Consider the following 26,368-nt stretch of genomic DNA (forward strand, 5'->3'; position numbering starts at 1 on the left):
AAGCCATTAACATTGAATATCTCTCTATACATTTAGTTCTTCAATTTTGTCATCAGAATTTCATAGTTTTTCACATACAGATCCGGCAGTTGGACCATTTTTGACTCCCCTGTTGGGAAGAATAAAACTATCCTTTACCCACTTATACTCGTTATTTGGGGTCTGTGAATTAAACTGGAAAAGACAGACTGGCAATAGAAAAAAAAAACAGATTTAATTATGAACATATGAGCAGGAACTGACAAAGAAATGTAGCAGTTAGAATTGAGGGCTTATATACTATTTTAATAAAGGGCGAAGGGTGATAAATTGTGGAGAAGTAATAGACAAAAGATCATGGGGTTGGGTTTTTTGCTATAGTAAATTGTGGGAAGATGAATGGGAGAAACTAATGAAAGAGGAATTATTTAGTAAAATTTGTTATGCAGATTCAAGTTGGTGTCTTCTCTATTCATATGTAATTAAGTATCTCCCTTCTCTTTCTGACTTGGGAGAGGGAGACACCTTTACAAATTTGTGTTGCCTTTACAAAGGGTAATGTATCCCCTGGTTTTGTGGTTTTTTTTAATTATTTTTTTAATGTTTATTTATTTTTGAGACAGAGAGAGACACAGAGTATGCGCAAGGGAGGGGCAGAGAGAGAGGGAGACACAGAATCCAAAGCAGGTTCCAGGTTCTGAGCTGTCAGCACAGAGCCCAATGCGGGGCTCGAACCCAGGAGCTGTGAGATCATGACTTGAGCCAAAGTCAGACACTCAACTGAGTCACCCAGGCGCCCATTATGTCCTGGTTTTAGAAAGGGAGAGCAGGGAAATTTCCCTGCATCTGCTGCATCTTAATTTCCTTCAGCTCAAAATAATCCTTATGTCATAGTGGTATATTTTGAGGTATCATACTCCAATCTCTCTCACTCCTTCATTCCCCCAGGCTTCTCTAGGTCATCTCTTAGGCTGTCCCTTCATCTTTCCCAGAGGTCCTCTTGTGATGTGATTCCACACTATCTTTTCATTCCTGAAGACAGTCCCTTCCCCTGCCATGGGGCAGTCCAATTGTCCCATACAGAGCCACCTGCTTTTATTCAAAAGTAAAGCCATCTCCACACCCTTCACTTTTAGATCCCTTCTTGTGAGAATTAGATTCGTGTCCTTGTGTTCCACACCCGAAATATCCCTATTCAGTTAAGTGCAAGGTTCTGTTGATAAAGGTGATGGTAAATTCACCTTCTCTCCCTTTTCTAGGGGCAGGGGTACATATGCTACATGTAAGCTCCCAAAGTAGTTCTGTCCCTTTCATCTCCCTTTCACAGTTGGATTCCAGGTGTAAGCTGACAAAACCAGTTTCACAGTCTCCTTCATGGTCCAAGATACACAATGACTTAGGAAATGGAATTCTTGGACTCTCTTTTATTAAACCTCAAGTACTGAGAAGCATCAAAGGAAACTAAAACAAAGAGTTTTAACATCCTGTTACTCTTGTGTAGTGCTCTGCCGCTAATGAATGAATGATCTTTCACTGAAAATGGAAACCTGAGAGAAAAAATAAAGAAGTTAAAATATTGTCATAATATGGCACACAGGAACAACAAGTCAACTTGAATAATCAGAGGAGAGCAACAAAGAAATCAAATCCAACTCATTTATTGTAATCTTTTTGAAGAGACAAGTAATAATTATATAATGAAATAATAACACATTGTGTTAGTTTCTAAAAAAAAGTGGACATAGAACTGTGGGTTTCAGTGACAACACTGACAATACCTTGGGGAGGGTGGGTCATGGAAGGTTCACTCAAGGGAGTGACATGAACTATGAACTTCATCTCGGAGGGCAAACAGAATTTATCCTTCATGAAAAAATGAGGGGGAAAAAAGGGGGAAAGTGACAGAAAAAAAAACAGCATTTGCAAAGGAAGAGAAAGAGAAAGCATAGTGCATTCTTTCCCAATGTTCAGAACAAGAACAATAAAGTTTTCAGTGTTTGAACTGGAGAATTCATATAGAAAGTGGTATAAGGTGACAATATAATATTAATCCATGGTCAAATGTTCGAAAAGCCGTATACATCAGTGTTAGGGAGAACAAGCTTTGTTCTGTGGGTGATGGGAAGTAATTGAAGGCTGTTGCAGGGCTAATTTTATATGTCAACTTGAGTGAACTAAAAGATATACAGAGAGCTGGCAAGACATTATTTTGGGGCATGTCTGTAAGGGTGTTTTTGGAAGAGATTATCATTTGATTCAATAGACTGAGTAAAGAAATAGACCTCACCAATGTGGGTGGGCATCATCCAATGTGCTGAGAACCAAAATGGAACAAAAAGGTGAAGGAAGGGCAAATTCTCTCTCTCTCTTCTTCAGCTTAGACATCCATCTCTTCCTGCTCTTCCTATCTGAGCTCCTGTTCTGGGGTCTTCAGACTCTGGGACTTATATGGCCACTGATTTTCAGCACTATAGATTCTGACTGATTGGCACCATTGGCTTTCCTACTTCTCTAGCTTGCAGATGGCAGATTGTGGAATTTCTGCACTTCTAAAACCACTTCAGTTAAATCCTATCATAAATCAAATATATATAATAATATAAGATAAGATGAGATATATATCTCTTTCTCCCCTATTGGTTCTGCTTCTCTAGAGAACCCTGACTGATACAGATATGGAACAGCATAGTAACAAGACAGACTGGAAAGGATATAGCCTAGTAAAAGAAAGACACATCAGTCAGTGAAACAATACAAATTAAGCAGTTAGTCTATACCAAGCATCTGCCTGGAAACGAGTGATATGTCATAAATAAGACAGACAGTACTCCTGGCTTACAACTCAGGGTCAATTTAGAATCTATTGCTATCAAGGGGATAAGTGACTGGATCTGGCAGAAAGACTCAGTAAGGGAACATGGTCCAGAGTGATTAGGAGGTAGGATGACTGACAAGACATATAACAAAATAGAAACCAAGGATGACTAAATTTTCGAGCATGGACCAGATGGATGTCAAGATACAAGCTGGGGGATAAATGTTGGAAAGAAGAGTTAAGGAGGAAAAGGGAGCAGGAGGAGGATCTGTTGTAACTAGATGAGAAGTTACTTGAAGAGTGGTGAATCAGCCAAGGAAGAATTTATGAGATACTAAACTGTGGAGAGAAAGAACAAAGTTATTTACATCTATATATGGTACAAACAAGGAACAGCAAATTCAAAGAAACTGAACAGAGATGATTGTCACAATGCTCAGGATTTCACAGGTATTCCCCAGAAGCTAAGGCCAGCTTTCCAAGGGGCTAATGTTCTGCCAGCATTTCCTCTGCTTACCTTCACCCACCCATTCCCTGACTGATGGAAATATGACATGTTTTTTCACTTTTATTTGTAAATTCAAATAAGGCAAAAGATGAGTACAAAATCCATTTTCCATATAAGGTTAATATATATTATATTATATTATATTAATTATATTATATTTATTATATTTAATATATATATATATATATATATATATATATATGGTTAAGGTCTTGGCACTTAAAGCTCTGGCCTCTGCTACTGCTCCATCCCAGGTGGTAGTGCCTTAAGAGTCAATGAGTGCTGAGCCCACCATTCCTTCTAGCCAGAGCAGACCTAGATTGATTCAGCCCTAACTCCTCATTCCAGAAACTCTTGAAGCTTCTCTTCTGGTTTTGGCTTCTGCTTCCTTGTCTTACTTTGTCTCATCTAATCAGGTGAGTATTTGAATCTGCTAGGTGGCTGGGTAAGTTAGGTATGGGGGAAAGGGAAAAGAAGTTGAGAAGGAGTAGCAATAGGTATGATCACCTCCTCTCTTCCTTTGTTCTTTTGGCTCTGGGGAAGGGTACTGCATGTTACAAGGAACAATAAAATCAAGTTTCTACAATTACACAAATCAGAACGAATGTTGAATACGTGAAATAGATAGGGTAAAAGTCTCTATATCTTAACATCCAGCCAGATATCATGGCCAGTTCATCCATTCCTGAAATGTTCATGTTTCAGGCATAAGAATCTCAAGAGATGCTAAAATTTATTAATTTATTATTCTATCACTTATTGAGCTTCCACGGTATGCCAATGTTGTGCTACTATTAGTGATAAAATAACGAGGATTTTATGCAAACCAACAAACAATATCAAGACAAGATTGATGCCTTCATAGAGGTTACAGTTAGTGAAGGAAGCAACAAACATACAAAAATAAATACAAACTCATAGCTGTATTTAAGTGCCGCAAAGAAGATGTATGTGATACTCCAACCCAGTGAAAGAATTCAGCAAAAGCTTCCCTGAGAAGTTGACAATTGATCTCTCAAAAGAAAGAGTGGGATGCCTGGGTGGCTCAGTTGGTTGAGTGTCCAACACTTCATTTTGGCTCAGGTCACAATCTCACAGTTTGTGAGTTCGAGCCCCATGCTGGGTTCTGCACTGTCAGTGCTTGGGATTCTCTCTCTCCCATTCTCTCTGCCTCTCCCCTTCTTGTGCTCTCTCTCATTCTCTTTCTCTGTTTCTCTCTCTCTCTCAAAATAAGTAAATAAACTTTTTTTAAAAAAGTAGGAGTTAGTCTAGGCTAGGCTGTAACATCTGGAATGCAGGGAGGAAAGAGAAAAGGTATAGGCTGACACTATGCAGAAAAGCAGAGTTTTTACCACCCAGTGGCCAAAAGACCATGTCAAAAGTTTGGCATTTATTCTAACAGCTATGGTAAATGGCTAAAGAATTTAAACAGCTGACAGTCCTATGTGTGTAGAACAGCATGGGAGCATGAGAAGGTATAGAGTATTAGGGGATTGTAAGAATGGCTTTATAACTGGAGTTCAGAGAATGCTAAGCAGGTAAAAGATATATGTTAATCATGGAAAAAAGTTTAAGCTACACTAATACAATTTTGCTTCTTGCTGAGGAAGTTAAAGGCATCAATTTTAAACAAAGGGTAAATATTATCATCTTGTAAAACACAAAATCCATCATCCAGTGACTGAAGGGAATAAGGATTACAATCATGAACGAAAAGACACAAAAAGCCCAAATTAGGAGAAAAAGTAATAGTCAAGGTCAGAGACAATGGCTCTGGTAAAGCCACATCAGTGAGGATGGGGGGCGGGGGGGATGCAGAAGATAGAGAGGGAACATGGTTCTGGAGAGGAGGTAAGGCAGTGAGAAAGCAAGAGGAGATAATGATGACCTTCCTGTTTCTGGTGTGATGACTTGCAAGACAATGGCAATCTCTTATATAAAGATGTACTATGATGAATTTAGTTATAAATATCTGGATGGGGAGGGGAATAGAAAGTGGGATTCTTGGCCCTACGTTCTCAGGTCTTTGCATGTAAGACAAAAATCATATACCATCAAAATTAACCTAAAATCCCATAAACCTGCATTAGCTCACCAGAAACATGAAAAGCCAATGTAAACTTCTGCTTCTCCCCATATTTTGGCTGTGACCTCACTTTCCTGGGTTAAGTAGTGGAATCCATAGGTATTTTAAACATGAAAAGGACAAAAGAGTAAATATTTTATAATTTTTTCAGGAGTACAGTAAATGATTTCAAGTTAAACGTTATGTTATTTCTTTGCACATATTTTGCAGAATGCATTAGGTGATTTCTGGAGGGCACCAGTAGAAGCTCCATGGTACTCATGGAGTCTCCACAATGAAGTGATTGGGATGGGGCAGGAGACAAGGGCAGAATACTCTGCTTCTGGCGTCTTGGATGTTTGTTTCTCACCCCACCTCCCTTTGCTTACTGGGCATCTCCAGCATCCTCTGGTTTCAGTATTTTGAGAGGCAGAAAATTCTGAAGCCTCTCTGACATACTTTCAGAAAAAGCAAAACAAGTTCCAATACCACCGCCAGCCATCAGTTTCAGAAATCAGGCTGGCCTTGTTATGGTCATCTCTTGTCTGACATTGGACATCTCTGGAATAAACTGGTTTAGAATACTTTCCTTTGCTCTCTCATGATCACTGATGGAGAAATTGTTGTTCCTAGACATTCAGTGGCTTTGGTATATATCCTGACAAGGGTGTAGGAATCCCCAGTTTCTTTTTAAGCTTAACAAATTTTGAACAGTCAAAAGAAAATCCATTAAGTGTCATACCTATAACATTGTTTTATTGATTTTTTAATATGAAATTTATTGTCAAATTGGTTTCCATACAACACCCAGTGCTCATCCCAACAGGCGCCCTCCTCAATATGCATATGAAATGCACCCACACTCCCCTCCCTCCTACCTACTCTCCCCTCCCTCCCACCCCCCATCAACCCTCAGTTTGTTCTCAGTTTTTAAAAGTCTCTTATGTTTTGGCTCCCTCGCTCTCTAAACTTTTTTTTTCCTTCCTCTCCCCCATGGTCTTCTGTTAAGTTTCTCAGGATCCACGTAAGAGTGAAAACATATGGTATCTGTCTTTCTCTGTATGACTTATTTCACTTACATAACACTCTCCAGTTCCATCCACGTTGCTACAAAAGGCCATATTTCATTCTTTCTCATTGCCATGTAGTATTCCATTGTATATATAACCACAACTTCTTTATCCATTCATCAGTTGATGGACATTTAGGCTCTTTCCACAATTTGGCTATTGTTGAAAGTCCTGCTATAAACATTGGGGTACAAATGTCCCTATGCAACAGCACTGCTGTATCCCTTGGGCAAATTCCTAGCAGAGCTATTGCTGGGTCATAAGGTAGATCTATTTTTAATTTTTTGTGGAACCCCCACACTGTATTCCAGAGCAGCTGCACCAGTTTGCATTCCCACCAACAATGAAAGCAAGAGGGTTCGCATTTCCCACATCCTCTCCAGCATCTATAGTCTCCTGATTTCTTCATGTTGGCCACTCTGACTGGCGTGAGGTGATATCTGAGTGTGGTTTTGATTTGTATTTCCCTGATGAGGAGTGACATTGAGCATCTTTTCAAGTGCCTGTTGGCCATCTGGATGTCTTCTTTAGAGAAGTGTCTATTCATGTCTTCTGCCCATTTCTTCACCGAATTATTTGTTTTTTTGGGTGTGTAGTTTGGTGAGCTCTTTATAGATTTTGGGTACTAGCCCTTTGCCTGATATGTCATTTGCAAATATCTTTTCCCATTCCATCGGTTGCCTTTTAGTTGGTTGTTTCCTTTGCAGTGCAGAAGATTTTTATCTTCATGAGGTCCCAATAGTTCATTTTTGCTTTTAATTCCCTTGCCTTTGGAGATGTATCAAGTAAAAAATTGGTGCGGCTGAGGTCAGAGAGGTCTTTTCCTGCTTTCTCCTCTAGGGTTTTGATGGTTTCCTGTCTCACATTCAGGTCCTTTATCCATTTTGAGTTTATTTTTGTGAATGGTGTAAGAAAATGGTCTACTTTCATTCTTCTGCATATTGCTGCCCAGCACCATTTGTTAAAAGGACTGTCTTTTCTCCATTGTATATTCTTTCCTGCTTTGTCAAAGGTTAGTTGGCCATAATTTTGTGGGTCTAATTCTGGGGTTTCTATTCTATTCCATTGGTCTATGTGTCTGTTTTTGTGCCAATACCATACTGTCTTGATGATTCCACTTTGTAGCAGAGGCTAGAGTCTGGAATTGTGGTGCCACCTGCTTTGGTCTTCTTCAAAATTACTTTGGGTATTTGGGGCCTTTTGTGGTTCCATATGAATTTTAATATTGCTTGGTCTACCTTCAAGAAAAATGCTGGTGCAATTTTGATTGGGATTGCATTGAATGTGTAGATAGCTTTGGGTAGTATTGACATTTTGACAATATTTATTCTTCCAATCCATGAGCACGGAATGTTTTTCAATTTCTTTGTATCTTCTTCAATTTCCTTCATAAGCTTTCTATAGTTTTCAGCATACAGATCTTTTACATCTTTGGTTAGGTTTATTCCTAAGTATGTTATGCTACATGGTGCAGTTGTGAATGGGATCAGTTTCTTTGTCTTTCTGTTGCTTCATTATTAGTGTATAAGAATGCAACTGATTTCTCTACATTGATTTTGTATCCTGCGATTTTGCTGAATTCATGTATCAGTTCTAGCAGACTTTTGGTGGAGTCTATCATATTTTCCATGTATAATATCATGTCATCTACAAAAAGTGAAAGTTTGACTTTATCATTGCCAATTTTGATGCCTTTGATTTCCTTTTGTTGTCTGATTGCTGATGCTAGCACTTCCAACATTATGTTAGACAACAGCATGAGAGTGGACATCCCTGTCGTGTTCCTGATCTCAGGGGGAAAGCTCTCAGTTTTTCCCCATTGAGGATGATATTAGCTGTGGGATTTTCGTAAATGTCTTTTATGATGTTTAAGTATGTTCCTTCTATCCCGACTTTCTCGAGGGTTTTTATTAAGAAAGGGTGCTGAATTTTGTCAAATGCTTTTTCTGTATCGATTGACAGGATCATATGGTTCTTATATTTTCTTTCATTAATGTGATGTATCACGTTGATTGATTTGCGAATGTTGAACCAGCCCTGCAGCCCAGGAATGAATCCCACTTGATCATGGTGTGTAATTCTTTTTATATGCTCTTGAATTTAGTTTGATATTATCTTATTGAGAATTTTTGCATCCATATTCATCAGGAATATTGGCCTGTAGTTCTCTTTTTCTCTGGGTCTCTAGTTTAGGAATCAAAGTGATGCTGGCTTCATAGAATGATTCTGGAAGTTTTCCTTCCCTTTCTATTTTTTGGAACAGGTTGACAACGATAGGTATTATCTCTGCTTTAAATGTCTGGTAGAATTCCCCTGGGAAGCCATCTGGTCCTGGACTCTTATTTGTTGGGAGATTTTTGATAACTGAATCAATTTCTTTGCTGGTTATGGGTCTGTTCAAGTTTTCTATTTCTTCCTGTTTGAGTTTTGGTAGTGTGTGGGTGTCTAGGAATTTATCCAATTCTTCCAGGTTGTCCAGATTGCTGGCATATTATTTTTTCATAGTATTCCGTGATAATTGCTTGTGTTTCTGAGGAATTGGATGGAATAATTCCGTTTTCATTCATGATTTAATCTATTTGGGTCATCTCCCTTTTCTTTTTGTGAAGCCTGGCTAGAGGTTTCTTAATTTTGTTTATTTTTCAAAAAACCAAGTCTTGGTTCCATTGATCAGCTCTACTGTTTTTTTTAGATCCTGTATTGTTTATTTATGCTCTGATCTTTATTATTTTCTTCTGCTGCTGGGTTTGGCATGTCTTTGCTATTCTGCTTCTAGTTCCTTTAGGTGTGCTCTTAGGTTTTGTATTTGGGAGTTTTCTTGTTTCTTGGGATAGGCCTGGATTGCAACGTATTTTCCTCTCAGGATTACCTTCACTGCATCCCAAAACATTTGGATGGTCATCTTTTCATTTTAATTTGTTTCCATATAATTTTAAATTTCTTCTCTACTTGTCTGGTTGACCCATTCATTCTTTAGTAGGGTGTTCTTTAACCTGCATGCTTTTGGAAGTTTTCCAGACTTTTTCCTGTGTTGATTTCAAGTGTCATAGCATTGTGGTCTGAAAGTGTGCATGGTATGATCTCAATTCTTGTATACTTATGAAGGGCTGTTTTGTGACCCAGTATGTGATCTATCTTGGAGAATGTTCCATGTGCACTGAAGAAGAAAGTATATTCTGTTGATTTGGGATGCAGAGTTCTACATATATCTGTCAAGTCCATCTGACCCAATGTTTCATTCAGGGTCCTTGTTTCTTTATTGACCGTGTGTCTAGATGATCTATCCATATTTGTAAGTGGAATATTAGAGTCCCCTGCAATTACCACATTCTTATCAATAAGGTTGCTCATGTTTGTAACTGTTTTATATATATTGGGGGCTGCCAAATTCGTGGATAGACATTTATAATTGTTAACTCTTCCTGATGATAGACCCTGTGATTATTATATAATGCCCTTCTTCATCTCCTGTTGCAGCCTTTAATAAAGTCTAGTTTGCCTGATATAAGTGTGGCTACTCCAGTTTTCTTTTGACTTCCAGTAGAATGATAGATAGTTCTCCATCCCTCACTTTCCATCTGAAGGTGTCCTCAGGTCTAAAATGAGTCTCTTGTAGACAGCAAAAAGAAGGGTCTTGTTTTTCTTTTTTTTATCCATTCTGATACCCTATGTCTTTTGGTTGGAGCATTTAGTCCATTTACATTTAGTGTTATTATAAAAAGATAGAGGTTTAGAGTCATTGTGATCTGTAGGTTTCATGATTGTGGTGATGTCTCTGGTACTTTGTGGTCCTTGCAACATTTCACTCACAGAATCCCCCTTAGGATCTCTTGTAGGGCTAGTTTAGTGGTGATGATTTTCTTAAGTTTTTGTTTGGGAAACATTTATCTCTTCTCCTATTCTGAATGGCAGACTTGCTGGATAAAGGATTCTTGACTGTATATATTTTTTCTGTTCATCACATTGAAGATTTCCTTCCATTCCTTTCTGGCCTTCCAATTTTCAGTAGATAGGTCTGCTACTACTCTTATGTGTCTACCTTTGTAAGGTAGAGCCTGCTTAACCCTAGCTGCTTTCAGAATTCTTTATTTTCCGTGTGCTTTGCCAGTCATTATGATATGTCATGCAGATCGATTCAAGTTACGTCTGAAGGGAGTTCTCTGTGCCTCTTGGATTTCAATGCCTTTTTACTTCCCCAGATCAGGGAAGTTCTCAGCTATGATTTGTTCAAGTACACCTTCAGCCCCTTTCCCTCTCTCTTCTTCTTCTGGAATTCCTATGATATGGATATTGTTCCGTTTGATTGATTGCATCACTTAATTCTTCAATTCTCCCCTCATACTCCTGGATTTTTTTATCTCTCTTTTTCTCAGTTTCCTCTCTTTCCATGATTTTGTCTTCTAATTCACCTATTCTCCTCTCTGCCTCTTCAATCCGTGCTATGGCCACCTCTATTTTATTTTGCACCTCATTTATAGCATATTTATGTTCCTCATGACTATTTCTTAGTCCCTCAATCTCTGTAGCAATAGATTCTCTGCTGTCCTCTATGCTTTCTTCATTCCCAGTGATTAATTTTATGACTATTATTATAAATTCTTGTTCCATTATATTGCTTAAATAGTTTTTGATCAATTCGTTAGCTGTCGCTACTTCCTTGAGTTTCTTTTGAGGAAAATTCTTCCCTTTTGTCATTTTGGCTAGTCCCTGAGGTAGCTCCAAACTTCAGGGCACTTCCCCTGTGCTGCACGGAGAAACTTGTGTTAGTGGGCAGGGCCACAGTCAGACCCAATGTCTACCCCCAGCCCACTGCTGGGAACATGATCAGACTGGTGTGTACCTTATCTTCCCCTCTCCCAGGGGCACAACTCTGTGTGGAGTGGTGTGTCCCCTGTCTGGGCAGCTTGCACATGCCAGGCTTGTGGTGTTTCTTTGATGGGATCTGGACAAGGGCATATTAGCCAGGGTGGATCCACAAGGTGTACAGGGACAGGAGGGGCTGACCTAGGAGCTTTGCCATTGGTGGACCCCTGCAGGAGGGACCCTGCAGCACCAGGAGGGAGACAGGCCCATCAGAGGGATGGATCCACAGAAGCACAGCATTGGGCATTTGCCATTGAAGCCACTTAATAGCATCCTGATACAGTATGTACACTTAATTTTGATGATTATCAAGACTCAAATTCATTATAATGCATTTTATTGACTCACCTTAATGGCTAATTGATGCCACAGGATGGCTCTAGTCTAGTGTGGAGTTCTAGCCATGTCAACCCCAGCTTCTTCCCACAGGAAAGCTGCAGGTGCTAATAGAACTCCTTACTCAAGAGAATCCTCAAACATTTCACCGACAGAGATACTGACATAATCTTGTTGAAGAACAAGGATGACATCCCTGTTTTCAGAGGGAGAAATGCATACTTCAGGCTGTGAAGTCAGAATGAACAATAGATTTCCAATTTGAGGGGTTGCTTTCCTTCTATGAATGTTGGCTCAATAAGCCTTTTCTTATACTTTGTGGGATTTTCCTACCAGGCTTGACCTAAAGCCATCATATGCTAGGAATGTGAACTCTAAGAAAAGATATTAAGCATCTGCTAACAACTTTACCCATATTGAAGGGCAAAATGAGCCTAATGCTTCAGATGAAGGAAAGGATATTTCCAGTCTTGCACAGTAGAGCTTACACTCAGACTTCTGATTAATAGAAAGTTGCAAAGTTGTGCTCAAGCCTTGTCTTCATCACCAAATCTTCTTTGAGTATAATGGCTTTTCTATTATGTTCTCCAGGTTTATTGTGCCAAACCCTGTAAGATTTCAAACAGGGAAAGTTCTGTCTCAGATATTATAGAATCTTTTCACAAAGTCAGGAATAAACATATTTGTTGATTTTAGAGTTTATATTTCAACTTGTTCTTGCCAGGTGATTTTGCGACATGTGTTAGAGGTCTGTACTTCACTATGTAGACTATAATGCACCAGGCTGTAATTCTGGGAAATCATGTTCTGAACCCAGAAGAAAACTCTGTAGTTTTCTCAAGCAGCTTTTCCCTGAGGACACAACTTAGCAAGAGGTCAGCTTCTGAATCAGCCTTCACCAAAAACGTGGTAGTTTATCATTCAAGTACTTCCCATGTGAGTGAGGTGTGGGAAATGTACTTGCCTTTTGAGCTCTGATGACACACAGGGTCCCTGGATCCACAGCACCATCTGCTTCTGCTTTCTTTGGTGTGGCTCAGTAAGCCCCATCTTTCTCTTATTTTCTACAGTTTCCAGAAATCCATGTGGGCTGTGCTCAGAGGGAGACCACAACACATACGCTCAGTTCTTTTCAAAAGAAATTCATCTTCTGTTTGCATTTGTAGAATTTTGTCAGGTTAGTGTAGCAGGGCCCTGCTGTCTTTGTTCTCTGGATACTGGAGTTGATGTACAACACTGCTGTGTCAGTCCACAAGGTAAATATCAGATTGAGTCAGAATGCAAACTTCAATGGCAGGACCAAATGGATATTTGGGCCCAAATCAAGGAAGGATGAAAAATACATTTCTGCCAAACCTATAAAACATAGACTCAGGTGTGTAATCTTAGCTTTTTTGTAGTTTCTAATTTGCAAATTAGATGTGCAGTCCCTCAGTGAGGGCTGTTTCTGGCATCTGAGACTGATGGTGCTACAATATCTATGATTTGGGTTGAGATGTAACAGGTAATTGCTTTTCTAAAGAGGAATTTGATTTTTTCCTTTGATCTGCTCTCAGACTTGGATTTATACTATAAGCAACTCAGGTTTATAGGCCTTCATATTCACATACTGGCTTTCTTGGGTCTACAGCCCATAAATATCAAGTCATGGAAATTCTCAGCCTCCATATTCTCATGAGCCAATGATCATAACAAATTTCTTTTTCTATGCCTTCTATAGGAGTTTATGCATATACCTGATTATATTACTCTGGACGACCGAACTCAGAATTCTCAGACTGAATGGGGAGCTATGAAATGCACTGATTCCATCACACTATTGAGTGGGGAGCCTACAGATCCCACTAAATGCTGCAAAGATACCACTGCATATCCAGAAGACTTCAGCTCAAATTCTGTTTCTCCCACTACTGACTCTTGCATTGGACAAGTCTCTTATTTTTTCTTACTCTTATTTCCCTTATCAGTACCACAAAGATAATTCCCACCCAGTTACTCACACATTCTATTTAAAAGACCCTTATGTAGGGCTTTCCCTTTTCTAGGCATAGTTCTGAAATATTACAAACATTAACTCATTTGTAACAAATGTTAAATTTCAAAACATCCTTTCAAGGTAGGTCCTGTTATCCCCAATGTGTGGGAAAACAGGGTTACAGAGAAGTAAAGTGACTTGCTCAATGTTACATATACAATTATTGTAAGGGTAAAAACTTAAGAATTATCAGAAATCTTGGCAAACCTAAAATAATTTAAGGTAATTACCTTAAATAAGCTAGCATGTATTGAACACTTGAGCACTCACTTTGGGCTAAATCAGAAGTTTTTCAAAAACAAATTTAAGTGTGAGACACATAGTGAAGAATACTTTTTACTTTGTTACCCATGATGCATACTTAAATAACAAGTTACTGCAAAATGTAGATCCAACACAGTTACTATTGTGTTCTACTCATAGATTCCATGGACAAGGATTTAATTGGGCTTTAGCTGGACAATTACTTTGTTCCTTGTAGCACCAAGTGAAGCCACTCAATGGTTACCAGCAGGCAGATGGGTTAATCTTGAGGCTTGGATGGCTCAGGGCCTAGTATTGGAGGACCTATATGTGGCCTTTGCATGTGGTGTGGGCTTTCTCACAATGTGGCAGTCTTGGAGTAGCCTAACTTGTAACATGACAGCTGTGTGCTCCAAGATTAAAGGTTCTAGTTAACAAGGTATAAATGGTATTTTTATAACTAAGAAATCACAGATCACTTCCAGCATATATTGTTGCTCCAAGTAATCCAAGTAATGTTCCTCCGATTCAAAAGGAGGGGAAATTAGGCTTCACATTCTGGTGGTAGAGCTTAAAGTTTCCATTCTAGAAGAACACATGGGATGAGGGATCTTATTGAGGCTAGTTTTTGAAAATAGAACATGCTGTAAATACTTAGCCTCATTTTATTTGATGCACTCTGATATCTATTTTAGTCAGACACTTTTTAGTAATGTTGGCTACAATGCACTAAACTAATTCCATGGTCCACTCATCGGTTTTGTTTTAAGAGTTAAAAAATCAGTTTAAACAGTGAATGAGGTATGCACTAAGCCCCTTTCATGCAGTATCTCTTTTAATTCTTATAACCACTTTAGGAAGCAAGTACTTAGATGTTCTGCATTACACAGAAAATCCAGTGTGACTTAAAGAGGTCACATAATGTGACAGATTCAATATTGATTCCAGCTCAGGCTAATTCCAAAACAACCACTCACTCATATTCCTGCATGCAATGTGTGATCCTTGCTAATTTTAACCTGCCACCACAGATTGCAGGAGGAGCATGATAAAATTGCATGTGAATTCATGTGTGTGTGTGTGTGTGTGTGTGTGTGAGAGAGAGAGAGAGAGAGAGAGACAGAGACAGAGACAGAGAGAGAGACACAGAGAGAGACAGAGACAGACAGAGGCTCAGCTCCCAAGACACTTAGATATGATCTTCCTGATGGGGATGTGGGCCCTGAGTTCTGATTGGCAACATAGGGCAGAAGTGAATGTATGCCCGATCAGATGTCAGAGTTTCCTTGGAGCTGGGATGTGGGGGCAGCCCTACTCCCTATTAGTGTTCATGAAAATGTCACAGGTAAGCTGAAAGGCCATCGCAGCCTGCTTAGCAGACTCTTGGAATAAAACCAAGGCCACCATCACAGGCAAAGCATTGAGTGAAAAATGCCATGACTGATGGGGTTCTATCTGAGATGGTCATGAACAATTTAAATGAAGGTTTAGGTAAACTGCTACCCAAATAAATCATATCAGATGCAAACTGACATTTCCTAATTGATGGGTTTAAGCAAAAGTCAGCTCTTAGGACACAGATATATTATTAAATCGGAAAAATAATGTCAATGACAGCAGATGACCCTGGACGGAAGTGTCGACTGGCCAATAAATGTTATACCTCTGCTGGCCATTCCTTGTATCTGGTTGTCACTCTCCTTAGGAAGGTTATTATGTGTCGCCTGGATAGATTTAAAACCCATGCTAATTATTATGGAGAATAACTACTGTCGACCTGTGAGGATTTTTTTATAGAATAAGTGTTCAGAACATCCTAGGTCTTCCACTAATGCAGTGGGATAAGGTGGAGTGTTACTTTCAGAGCCTAGATGTGCCAGCTCTTCTCCACCTATTTTACAGATCTTCCATTTTACCTTCTTTCTGTTGGTTGTCACCCTGTGTGTTCAATGGTGTCTGAGAATCTGCTCTTTCTTCATCCTGTGCTTCACTCCTTCCCTCCCTTCCTTTGTGGAACTAATGTTTATCAGAGAAAATAGAACACTTCCCCTGGTGTGGGATCCTGGTACTTGGAGGTCACATGGGGAAAAGAGTTTCCTTGATTCTGCTGTAACTCACACTGGCCCAAGCAGACACTGTAGCCCCTGCTCAGCATTGGCTCTTCCCACCCTCAAAACGGTGCTCAGATGCCAAGCGTGTAGCCAGAGCCATGCTGGGAGCCTTTGTTACCTCTGAAACCCATGCTGCCTGCCCCCACCCTACAGCACCAAGAGAACATGCCCTCAGCTGCTGCTGTCAGATGCTGCATACATCCAAGTGTAGAGGTACTTTGCACCTTAAACTTCTGCTTTGTCTAGCCCTGATACTGGCAAGCACGGGCTCCAAAGGCAAGGTAGTTGACATCCATTGCACTGCCTAGCACCTGGCCTCTTGTGTTTCCAGGAATCCAACCCTACTCCCAAGCTGCCTTCTTCCACAAGGTCTCTCATGTGTCCCCAGCTCAGGTGAACCTTGAGACTGGGTTCTTGGTCGTATTGTCCCTTTCTCCATTGGGTTGCAGAGCACTTCTCTGAACTCCAGTACACTGGGTGAGGCTACAACTAGCCTGACACCTGCCAAAAGCTTGACCTTGCTGCTCATCCCAGCTCTGCCCAAGGAACCACTCCCACAAGACAGCTCACCTGGAAACCCATGTCACTACCCACACTAGTTTCATCAACTGCCTGTCTGACACTTTGGAAGGCGGTGCTAGAAAAATGCTGCCTTCCTTAGGGTTCCTCAGAAACCGGCCCTGAGATGAGTGCATATGGCTTATTTCAGAGGTGCTGCCATTCATAAATAGAGCAAGAGAGGAGGAGAGTGAGACAGGGATGGTTGGGGAGTCAGAGAAGTGTCCATTATCAGAATGTTTCCCTCTGTGGGATCCTTCATGGAAACCTTTGCCTCCTGGTTTCCCACTTTTGGTAGGGGTAGGTCTGGATATCTGTCCACTAATTCCCATCTATCACTGGTTGATTGCTGCTCATGGGTGCTGGATCCTTGGTTCTTCCAGCTGCCATCACAAGAGACCCTCATGCAGAGATGCAGAGGCAGACATTTGGGGACCAAACTCTAGTGAAAGGAGTCAAGGAGGAGTGTAGGGCACTGGCAGCATCTGCTAGAGGAGGTCTTAGGAACTGGCAATGCTGGATCAGCCTGGGGTCCTCATGTGCACTCCCAGCTAGGCTGGCATCTTCTCCTCTGCTTTTATTCAACCTGTGAGTCCTCCTGTCAGCTCTCTCTCTCCTGGGCCCCTGACAGGCCACTAAGATTTCTGCTTATCTCACAGTCAAGTCCTTTGGAAAACTGATGAAAATGGTACATTTGGAGAAAACAATTCTAAAGGCCACGTTTTCTCTTGTTTAAGTACATTGGATCTTCCAGGGTAGATATTAATTTGAGGATTTATGGAGCTCATGGATAGATTTCAAGGAAGTTAAGAATTATACTGTCTATCAGGCTCCATGGACCTTCATGTCTGGTGGAGGATTTACTTGCCTGTGCCTAGGGAACCTGCTTATCTCTCCCTTGTAACCATGTCCGGAAGGAAGCTATAGATTTTCCAGGTATGGTGACATCGTGAGCACCTTCCCATGTACTCTTCTGTGTCATTTCTAAACTTTTACTCCAAACACCCAATGTGTAGGAGTAAATTATGGGCCCTCCCTGGAAAGCATACACCTCCACCTCCTCAGAAATATGGCATTTCTTCCCTTGACAACTGGGGCTCTTGCCTGCAGAGAAGATGGTGTTAAATCATCAGTTAAAAGAACCCAAGGCCTGCCCTCAAATATGTGAATATTTTCCATATGTACCATATGGAAGAGGGATTAAACCTATTCCTTTTGGTCTAGGGTTTGACCCATTATCAGTTGATGAGTTTTTTGAAAGACAGAAGGTAGCTGGAAATGTGGAATGATGCTCTTGCTTTCAGAGGTTCTTAGAGGTAGAGGAGAGTGCACTGAAAGGACTAGTGAATTCAGTCAGAAAGTCGTTCATCTCTTGAGGTGCTTATTGCAAATATAGGTATCTGGTAAACTGTGGATATGTTGTGCATGTGTCATATTCTAGCTCAATGGCTCTTAAATTCTAGACTGCAACAGAATTACCAGGAAGAATTATTAAAACACACATTTCTAAGTACATAAATCTATAGGACTGGGATGGAGCTTATAAACTAATGTTTTTTCAGTTGATGCTGATACTGCTGGTCTAGGAACCACAGATTGAGAACCATTGTAGTAGGTCTAATAGTGAGTTTCTCTGACGCCTTTTATTACCCATATTTTTTTAGGGCAATGTTGTTATATTGGTTAAGTTGCTCTAAGATGCTGCAGTAAGAAGAATGCTTCAACTTCAGTCGCTTAGAACATTCAGGTTATTTTTCTAATTCACTCAAAGTCTGAGGTAGGCTAATGAGACCATCTACCACCTGATGATGCAGAGATCCAAACTCTCTTTGGCTGCAGTACCCCTACAGAGGCAGATAGCTTCCAGGCTCACTGTACAGGAGACAGCAAAGGCTACAATATAGTTTTGGTCCAGAAGTGTCTTAGGCATCACTTCTGTTCACAACCCACTTGTCAGAATCAATCACATGACCCCAACTTAATTGCAGAAGATGCTGGGTAATGCAGGAGAACACATGGAGCATTTTAAAGAACTTCTGTCTATGCCAGAGTTGTACACAGGACAAATTACTGTGATGTGGAAAGGCATTTCAGCATCCCTATCCACAGTCCCTCAGTGACTGTGGCTGTTTCTCTCCACACAGCAGTGAGTACAAATGTGGATTGAAGTCTGAGTCCTGGACTTGGGTCTAGTCATCATTAATTTAATGACTTCAGCATTCATCTTCCACATCTATAAAGTGAGGAAGAGTAGATATGCATGTGTTCTTCCATCTCTATGTCCAATAGCTCAAGGTAGCTACCGAGCTGGTTTCTCAGTTTTCAAATACCTGAGAAGTATAGATGGTCATAGGTTTCTTCTGAAGGGTTTCACCCCTCTGTAACATTTTCACATGCAAATTCACACAGCTGCCCCCATCAAATGAGTCTATTAATCAGTTACTTAATTTCTGAAGGACATTTGTTAATTATAAGTTGAACAACAAAATATCAAACAAGAAGAAGTTTGTTCATTTTGATTACTATTATTTTGATTCATATTATTTTATTATAATACTAACATGTTTATTTAATAAATAAAAAACTGTTAAGCTACAAATGACATCTGGTCAGGCTGTCACTCACAGAACTGCATGATTTGTTTAAGCCTGAGTTCATTGTGAGGGCCATCCTTCTATAGGCTTATCAGAATACCTCTCTCTTTTGGACCATTAAGCAGCTGGCTGTTATTGCAAAAACTCTTGACAAGACCAAAACTTTATGAAATGAGTGCAATATGAGGAAATAAGTGTGGTGTGCAGGAAAGAACAATGGGTAGGGTCAGAGAACCTGGGCTGTAGACCCAACACCTTTATCAACACTATGCATGGCTTTAGGGAAACCACTTCATATACCATCATTAAGTTTTATCCCAAATAGGAACAACAATAATCTATGCAACAATCTGGGGAGAGGGACGGATGTGATTCATTTCTTTCACCCCATCCCTGGATCCCCACTGGGAAATCCTCAAAACGATCATGTTATTAACATCCATACCTTCCCACATGGCATCTTCCATTAGTCTTTAGCATAAGTGGAGAAATTATTTTTATATCCCTTTGAGCAAGTTATGGAGAATCTCTAATTGTGAATATTTGAACAGCAGACTTGACCATATGTTTTTCAGTCAAACCTTACCTGAATTCAAAGTTGTGGGAAGGGGGTTAATGAGAATATTAATCTGGTTATGGTCAGCCTATTTTTTTTCTTTTTTTCAATATTCACTTTGATTTATGCCTTTGAGACCCATATCTTTCTTGGGGCAGAGGAAGAGGAAGGTGCAAAATGGGTATAAGAGTATTCACTGTTATCTTGTGAATCCTGCTATGCTTCTGTTCCTACCTTGAGAACATAACCAAAAGATGTAATTTGGACTGGAGACTCCAAATTATAGAGGCATGGCCCACTCTTCATTGTCCAAGTCCAAGAGTTATAAAGTAGCAGAAGATGGGTAAAGACATGGATGAAGAAGCCTCTTTATCTTATCTTTCTTAGCCATTTTTCCACTAGACATTTGCATCTGAATCAAGCTCTGGGGAGTGGGGGAGATTCCAACTAATTCTTCAAGAAAATTGGAGCCAGTTCTCTGAACTTGCACAGGCAATGAATCCTCTTCTATATTGTTTTTATTCCTTCTCCTATCACTGAATGTCTTGTAACTCAATTGCATTTTGCTGAGTTCCTTCTCCTTCCATGAGCTACCTGAGTGCAATTGATGGCATGTATCCTTACCCTGTGGGACTGGTAAGAATCCCAGGAAAGATCAGATGGAATACTCTTGATAGAAATTCCAGAATTCTTTGCTATTCCTGAAACCTTATAGAATAAGATATATCCCAAGGAACCCTCTGGGAGAGGAGTAACTGATATCTCCAGCACAGGGCACATTAGAGCTCAGGCAAGTAGGCACTTAGCCTTCATCTCTCATAGGATCAGAATGGTTTCCTCTCTGCTAGAAAGCGATAAAAGTTCATCTTTATAGAAAATAAAGCCCAGCATCAGGCGTTACGAAAGGCATTTTACTCCTTCAATAGTTTTCCAACTTAATAAACCATCTCTCAGAAATTACCTTTGAGTTTTTGTCAAGGAACAGAGAATATTTTGTTATGTATATATTTACAAATTCGTGGTAGAAAAATGAAGTAAAGACCAATAGGAAAATAAAAGCCCCTGTAAATCTCATGACCCATGGGATTCCTGGCACTTTTATCACTTATATCAGTGTCATATATCTTATCAATATATACTTATATGTGTTGATATAATGCTTTTTTCAATACATACTTATAATACATCATTATTAATGTCTTTTTAAACCTGTCTCTTCCCTTAGAATGTGACATTTATTTCCCCTTGCCATTTAATAATTTCACATTTCATTGTAGTACTTGTTTAGTATTGTGCTAATGAATTTAATAGTTTGTCCAATCACCAAATATACAGCATTTGGGTTGTGTCCAATATTTCTTATGATAAATTATGTTGTAATTACTGTATTTTAGATAGACCTTCCATACATAACGTCTCATCAGTAATGGCTTTTGTGTCAGGAGGAAGCTCACCATGTGCCAGAACTGCATGTATCAATGTGTCTCCATAGTTTGGGCAGGCAGTGAAATAGGCTCTATCTGGTCACCACTGTGTCCCTATCTGTCTGACACTTTCTGCCTGAGTACTTTGTATTATCTTAGACTGGACAGGTCAGGTAAGACCTCAAGAAGGAAGAAAGAACTTTAGACAACCATTAAGTCACTTACATCTAAATTCCAATCCATCTACACCACTTTCTACCTGAGAACTTTAGTTTCTTAATCTTTCTGAGGTGTGATTTTCTCAACAGCAAGAAAAGTCAGCATTGTCATGTGGATTAAGTCTAGCAAGATCTGAATGGTAGTGGCTTCACAATAGGTGTCATTGTTGCTATCAAAATGAGTATTATCCTTGTGAGGGGCAACACAGCAGGACCTGGGTGCCACTGCATCCCTGCTCTGTGGGCATTGGCTCCCTCTGCCCAAGTCTGATGGACACAAAAATAGGATGCCTCACTCCATCACATCCCTCACCACAGCCTGCCTGTCTTCATGTGAGTTCCCCTGGAGGCAAACCTGAGACATAGACTCAAGTGCTAACAGTTTATTCAGAGGCCACAGAAACATCAATAACAGAAACACCCTTTTGGAAAGGGAAACAGGCAAGAAATGGATGATGAGGAAGTGTCTGTTGTTAAGCCAGTATACACTGCAGTGACAGGGGCTCAAGCCTGTAGGGCCACCTAATAATCAGTGTAGATTATCAATGTAATCAAGTTCCAAGAGTCATCCCACCAAGGGGGCTGGGGTGTATATCTTCCATTGTCATTGTTGTAGGTTGTTACAAAGAGGTGAATACCAGCACTGTGGAGAATCTTGTCAGGCCCACAGTACAGAGACTGGCAAGTGTAAGTTGGCATGTGCTCCAAGAAGCCAAGTGGGCAAGAGGATGTGGTTGGTCCCAAGGCATGGGCTGCACTTCAGATGTACTTCCCCCAGCATCTCTTGCAGTTCCTTGGTCAGTGTCTCTGTGCTATTAGGTGGGGAAAAATACAAGAGGAACACTCAGCAATCCCCAGAGCTTCTTGGTAGTCAAGCATCCTTCAAGCTCAGGCCATCAGCAGGACTCAACAGGTAAGCTTAGATCACAGTAGTGTGATGGGCTGACAAAGTGTGCTTCTTGAACTGACATTAGAACAATCTACTCCATTCTCTGGGTCAGCTAGAGAGATACTGTGAGAAGACCTCTCCTCACTAAGGGAGAGCTCAGGAGGAGCTTAACAAAGCTCATTCCTTGTGGTAGTCAGGATTCTTCAGAATATAGATAGATAGATACAGATATATAGATATATATGTATCACTGGAAGTGATTGATAGATAGATAGATAGATAGATGATGGATAGATAGATGATAGATAGAGTAATCACTTCCAGTGATAGTGCCTGAATATGATTCAGAGATATATGTAAACCAGGCCTGACTTCTCTTATTCTGTCAACTAATTGTAAGAAGCTTTCCATGAGGCCATATGTGAGGTGAGAGAAAGAGGAAACTGTGACAGAAGAGGAAACCATGACCATTTGGACCACTTGTTCATGTAGCTTACTTATTTTCCCAGTCTCTCCTAAGATCCAGTAATGAGCCAAGAGCTGTCACTCAAAAGGAGAGTAGTTATCCTTGATGGATGGCAATGCTTTGCTCTGAATCCCAAAGTCCTGTACTGCTATTCATGCATACAGAGCCTGTCAAAGGCTCCAAACAGTATCCCTATCTTCTTCTGACACTTCAAGCACCAGCAGATCTGCTGGATTATATGACCCAAAGTGCAGAGCAAATAACAAAACTGTTGCAAGCCTTCTCTTGTTCTGGGTCCCATTCAAACTAGCAGCTTTTCAGACCATTTGGTACATGGGACAGAGTAACACATCCAAATGAAAAATGTACTACCTCCAAATTCCAGAGCCTCACTAGGTATTGTACCTCTTTTTTGGTTGAAAGAGGGGCCAGATGCAATAACTTACCCTTCAAATCAGAAGGAAGATCTCAACATGCCCCACATCTCTGTTCCATAGAAACTTCTGAATTTTAGTCAGTTTTATTTCCCACCCCCTGGCATTTAAATGCCTTACCAGAAGTCTAGAGTAGTTGTTCCTTCTTTCTCACTAGGTCCAATCAGCATAATGTTATCAATAATATAGACTTCTAGCTCACTAGGTCCAATTAACATAATTTCATCAGTGTGATAGGCCAGTGTGATATCTTGTAGAGGGGAAAAGCAATCAAGATCTTGCAAACCAAATTATGGCTAGGCGCTAAAGAGTTGATAATCCCCTGAGGCAGGAAGGTGATAGTGTGTTGCTGGTCTTGCCAGCTGAAAGCAAACCGCTTCTAGTGCTTTCTGTTAAATACTTTATTAAGTGTGTCCCAGCTGCATACCAGGTACCCGGGAATATGTTAATTTGCTCAAACAATGAAATGCTATCCAGATGTTCTGAATAGCAACTGCCATTGGAGTCACCACCTGCTGGAGCCTGTGATAATCCACTGCCATTATACAAGATCCATCTGTCTTCTGCACAGGCTGAATAAATGAATTGAATGGGGATGTGGTACAAATCACCATCTGTGCATCTTTCAGTGCCCTTGCTTGGGCACTGTTACCAAAATCCCTCCAGGAATGTGGTACTGCTTGGGATTTACTATTTTCCTGGGTAAAGGCAGTCCTAGTGGGTTCCACTTGGCCTTTTCCACCATAATAATCCTCACTCCACAGGTCAGGGTGAACATTGGAATTCTGCCACCAGCTGAGCATATATTTTTCAATTATGCATTCTAGAACTGGGGGAATAACCACAGAATGGGTTTGGAGAGCCACTGGGAACACTGTGAAAAAGATTAGAGTCAAAACTTCACTGATCACCTGACCTCCATAAATTCCTGCTCTGACTGGTGGACCACATAACATTTTGGGCCTCCTGGAATTAGTGTCAGTGTGCAGCCAGTGTCCAGTAGTCCCAGAAAAGAGCTGATTATTATTTTTTTTACTAATTTACAGCTTTCCTGGTAAAATAAAATAGGTCCCATTGGGGAAGGCTGAGAGAAATATTAACATATATATATATATATATATATATATATATATATGGTCCTCCCTCAAAGTGACCTAGCCTTCTTTTTATTCAAGAGGTTCTGGGTCTATAAACCAGCTCAAAGTTGGGTATTGATTGAGGGGTTATGACTTTCTGTTTTTATGACTCAAGCTCATATTTTGTTCACTTGACCTAGAACTTTTGTGCTTACACTGATAAAGTAAGATTTAGTAGGCTCCCCATCAATTGCTCTTCTAGGAATGCTAATGAACTAGCCAACACCAAAGGTCTACTTAAGCCAAAGTATTCTGATGGCTACTTAGACTTTGTCATTCATTGCAGTAACCATGTCCAACTTGCCTTTGATGGATGAGTGCTGCCACTTGGTTCCTGCCCCTTTGGGGTCCAACTACTCCTTCTACATTTAGATGTCCCAATCCACCGTCTATAGTTCACACCGTAAAGTCTAGCCTAAAGAGAAGAGTGAACATTGAGCTCTTAATGGACGTAGGGGCCCTCTCACTGATTCCACTCTCACAGTAGTGATGAAGGGTAGGTCTTCAGGACCCCCTCAATGTTGGTGAGCAGGTCTCACACGACAGATCTCCTTTTGCTGGAGTATGCAGATCTGCTAATTCAAACAGATCTCTTAGAAGTCAAAAAACTGGCCTTTGGCAGATGCTCTAATTCTTGAGTCTGAAAGTCCTTGTGGACTGCTGCCAAAGCACTATATTAAGTTAAACTACATCAATCCAATTTTATAAAACTCAAAATCAGACTCAGGCTTAGGATAAAATTTCAAGAGCAAAATCTAATCCCTGATGTCTTTTCAGTTGGGTCTTAGGTGAACAGCTTAAGTCATTGTGTGTGTGTGTGTGTGTGTGTGTATGTGTGTGTCTTAGCCTGTCTCTCTGAAAATCAAACAATATTTTTATGAAGCAAATACCTCCTCCATCCCAGCCCCACAGACAACCTGATGTCAGTGCAGCTGTGCAAAGCAGCTCTGTGCACATCAGTAGGTTTTACTTCAAGGGATTGAAAAGGACTCTCTGCTTTTAGTTTCAGGGCCTTCTCTATGCCACAGAAGGCCCTCAGTCCACCCACAGCTTCAGTCTGGGAGCATCATAGGGGTGTGGGAGGTGGTGATGTAGTGTAGTTTTTAATGTCCCCAGAGGCAACTACTACCAATGAAGACTAGAAGCCAGTTGATACATTCTCAGTCTCATCCTTACAGGGATAGCTCTTAGGTGAATTTTGTCAGGTTACTCATAGATCCCAGGGAGACAAAGACTCATCAGCCAAAGCAGTCACCAGCTCAGTAAGGTGAACTTTATAGATTTCCTGTCTGCTCTCATCCCCTCTTTCTCACTTATGCTTCCTGGAATTAGCTCCCAAATAGCCACCTGAACCAACAATGACAAAACAGTATCTGTATTTGGGACAGCACAGAGGTGGACATTGGTTTACCTATTACCTCTTGAAAATGTAATGATCCTGGGACGTTTGGGTGGCTCAGTCAGTTAAGTGTCCGACTTTGGCTCAAATCATGATCTCACACTCATGAGTTCGAGCCCCACATTGAGCTGTCTGCTGTCAGCATGGAGCCCTCTTTGAATCCTCTGCCCACCTCTCTCTCTGCTCCTCCCCCACATTTACTCCCTGTCTTTCTCTCTGTCAAAAAGAAATAAACATTTTTTAAAAAATGTGATAGTTCATGTGTTTGATTTACTATGTTGCAGAGTGGTGAATAGACGTAAGATATTTCTGTGTTGGGTGAATCTAGAAGGTAGATATTCTTAGGATAATGCCACTCTTCACCTGGATGATGAATTGATTCAGTTGGTAACTTTTAATTCTCAATCTTCTTGAATTTACTGATAACTTACTACATATAAGATGTCGTGGCAGGCACTGAGAAGCAGAAAAAGGGAGAAGAAATGAATCCTATCTGTGGTAACAACTATATTTTTGAGGAGATAATAATAAGCATGATAATGTGACCAGCATGTTGACATTGTGTTAAAAAGATCCAAGTGTGCAGCACAAAAATCCAGCATCTGCTGTAAGAATTCAGTGGTGAGCAATATTAGTGAAAACTAGGATAGTGAGGAAAACCTATGAAAT

General features: G+C 40.3%; 1 pseudogene; it reads right to left on the reverse strand.

Annotated features, from left to right (window-relative positions):
• Positions 1–17,457: 17,457 nt before the first annotated feature.
• LOC123384682 lies at positions 17,458–24,239 on the reverse strand (annotated as a pseudogene).
• Positions 24,240–26,368: the final 2,129 nt, after the last annotated feature.

The sequence above is a fragment of the Felis catus genome, chromosome A3 (assembly GCF_018350175.1).
Source record: "Felis catus isolate Fca126 chromosome A3, F.catus_Fca126_mat1.0, whole genome shotgun sequence".
NCBI lineage: Eukaryota > Metazoa > Chordata > Mammalia > Carnivora > Felidae > Felis > Felis catus.